Source organism: Balearica regulorum, chromosome 19 (genome assembly GCF_011004875.1).
Source record: "Balearica regulorum gibbericeps isolate bBalReg1 chromosome 19, bBalReg1.pri, whole genome shotgun sequence".
Classification (NCBI taxonomy): Eukaryota; Metazoa; Chordata; class Aves; order Gruiformes; family Gruidae; genus Balearica; species Balearica regulorum.
In genome coordinates, this window is record NC_046202.1 from 1,881,995 (window position 1) to 1,884,513 (window position 2,519).

A 2,519-nucleotide genomic window follows, 5' to 3' on the forward strand; every position below is an offset into this window, starting at 1 on the left:
GTGTGGCCGGACCCCTAACAGGAAACCTGTTGCTGGCAGGGCAGACAGAGCCAGCGAGGCCGGGGGGTTTGCACCCACCACGTGCACAGTGACACCCATCCCCTCCCCGTGGCCTCATGCCCCAGCTCGCAGCCCCCAAAGTGCCCTTCCCCTCCCGGGTTTCTCACGGGACCGCAGCGATGGTCCCAGCAGGCAGCCTTGCGCGGGCTCCGTCGGGTCCCGGTAGCATCGCAGGGAGCAGAGGATGCCAGACGCCCCAGGTCCGATGCCAGACCAGCCCGCGGCGGAAGCAGAGGCAGCCCGCAGCCTCGTGGCTCCTCTCCACCAGCAAACTACGGCTCAGTGACAGAGACAACTTGGAGGCAACGTGTTAACTAACGTGCAGACTGAGCAGACAGCGGCGAGCGGAAACAGCGGCATTTACCACCGCGCCGCTTGCTGCTGGTAAAGCCAGCGGTTGCAGCAGGACTGACCTGTGACGTGATGCGAAACGTGGCTTGCCCAGCGCTACAGACTGCCAAAGAGAGCTCAACGCGATCCTCTGCGGCCGCGGCACGCCGCAGCCCGTCCTCCAGCAAGGACGAGCAACACAGCAAACCCTCCAAGGGTTCGGCAGCAGGGAAGGCAAGCTGCAACCGCCCAGGCACAAGCGCTTCGCTGCCTCTCCTCCCCGCACGCCACACCAGCCCTCCAGTAACAACCTCCTCGGCCGGGAGAAGCAGAATTTCCTTCCCACAAAAGCCTCAGCTCCTGCCCAACTGCCTGTCGGTGCTTCCTGCGTTCATGGAAACTTCGCTGAAAGTTAAGCCCTTGGTAGCTAAGAGGCGCTGGAACACTGACAAGCTGACCAGGTTCCAAGCTTGATGTTCTTCCAAATATGCAGAGAGCTGCTCTGGACTGGGAGGGAGCGACGGCAGGCTCCTACAGACCCCAGAGCCGGTGGAGGGTAGGACAGGAGCCCCTCCTCTCTCTCCACCAGTCTCAGGCTGGGGATAAAAGTCCCACCCAGGGACTAAAGGAGCTTCTGTTCCCAGGCCCAGCCTCACGCTTAGCCCCTTTGCACCCGCAGCCACGCTTGCACCCCGAGCCAGGCGGGGACACGTGCCGCTCCAGACACCCGTCACCCACACGGTGCAGAGCAGCCCGGTGCAAAGCGCGCCGTGCCTCCGGCACCTCCCTCCACCCGACAGCCGGGCACGCAGCCGGGAGCAGGGCGGGCTCGGAGCCTGCACGCGTCGAGGCAAGGCCAGCACGGCTTGGGACGGCTCTAACCCGTCAGCCACAACTCAAGGGATGCTGCTCTCTCCTTCCTTCCAAAGAAAAGGAGCAGACACCACGGCCAGGATCAGCTCGGTGGCATGGGTCTTCTGCTGCTTTGATTTTAGGAACGCGAAGCCCACTGGGCTCCGGGGCCCTTCCAGCCCAGCGCATCCTGCCCTCACCCTCGGCACCCCGGCCTTGACCGAGCCCCGGTGCTGGCGGGAGCGCTTCCTTTGTGCCAGCAGTTCGCTACCCAGACCCTGCCGCCCCAGACACCTCGAAGCAGCCCCGGTCCTGGCCAGGGACCAGGGAGGGGGCGAAGCACATGTGTCCCCACCGGTCCCCGCCGCGGCTGCGGGGGCGACAGCAGCGGCGCTCAACAGGTGCACCGGCTGCACCGCTCGCGGGGAAGGAAATCTTGGCGTCCACTTCAAAGGCATGCGGGCTCCGGGTGGGTTTGAAAAGGAGCCTGTCGGGAGCCAGCGCCTGCAATGTGGGCTTTTGTTACCAAACCCCGCGGAGAGGCAGGGAAAACAGTTGCGTGTGTGTTTGATGGCTGGGGTTTCTGCGTCTGCCGCCTTCGCAGCTCCGATCTTGCAACATTTGTGCTGGTTCGCAGGAGCCAGAAATTGAGAGAGGCACGTCTATAGCCACCTCCTGCATTTAGCAGTAAACGGATCATGCCGATAAAGGAGAAGAAAATGTGCTGGCGGGAGCGATTTCTGACTTTACGCTCGTCACTCATTACTTACACAGGGAAGGAATTTGTTTACGTAATTATTTTTAGCCTGACAGCATCTCCGAAAGCTGCAACGATTCAAGCGCTGCCTGCCGGACCCCCAGCCCTCCGCCGTGCTCCCCGGCAAAAGGAGCCCCCGGGGTGGGCAGGAGGAAGGGTGCTCTGCTCCTGCCACTGGGCCAGCCCCGGCCCCGCACCAAACCCGGCGGCGCTCGCGAGCCCTTGTGCAAACACCCCGTGCCGAAAACACCTCTGGCCAGCCTCAGCTGCAAAGCCCCCAGCTCGGGCTTCGCGTCTCGCCTATGGCGGGGGTACCCCCAAGCCGCTGAGCGCCCTGTCCGGCAGCCAGCACCACCAGCAGCACGGTGCGCCCGGTGGGACGTGTCCTGCTGCGGCAGCGAGGGTCACACCGATGCGAAATCCAGCCCTTGGTGCTGCCCCGCCGTCCTGCCCCACTGCGGCACCGGCCCGGCCGGGACGTGAGCCACACCACGGCCCACAGAGCGTCCGGACTTCAAGG

General features: G+C 64.3%; 1 protein-coding gene across 1 annotated transcript in view; it reads left to right on the forward strand.

The window, feature by feature from the left end:
- Positions 1 to 2,519, forward strand: part of DYNLL2 (dynein light chain LC8-type 2) — a 250,316-nt gene that overhangs the window by 164,243 nt on the left and 83,554 nt on the right. The window lies entirely within an intron of this gene.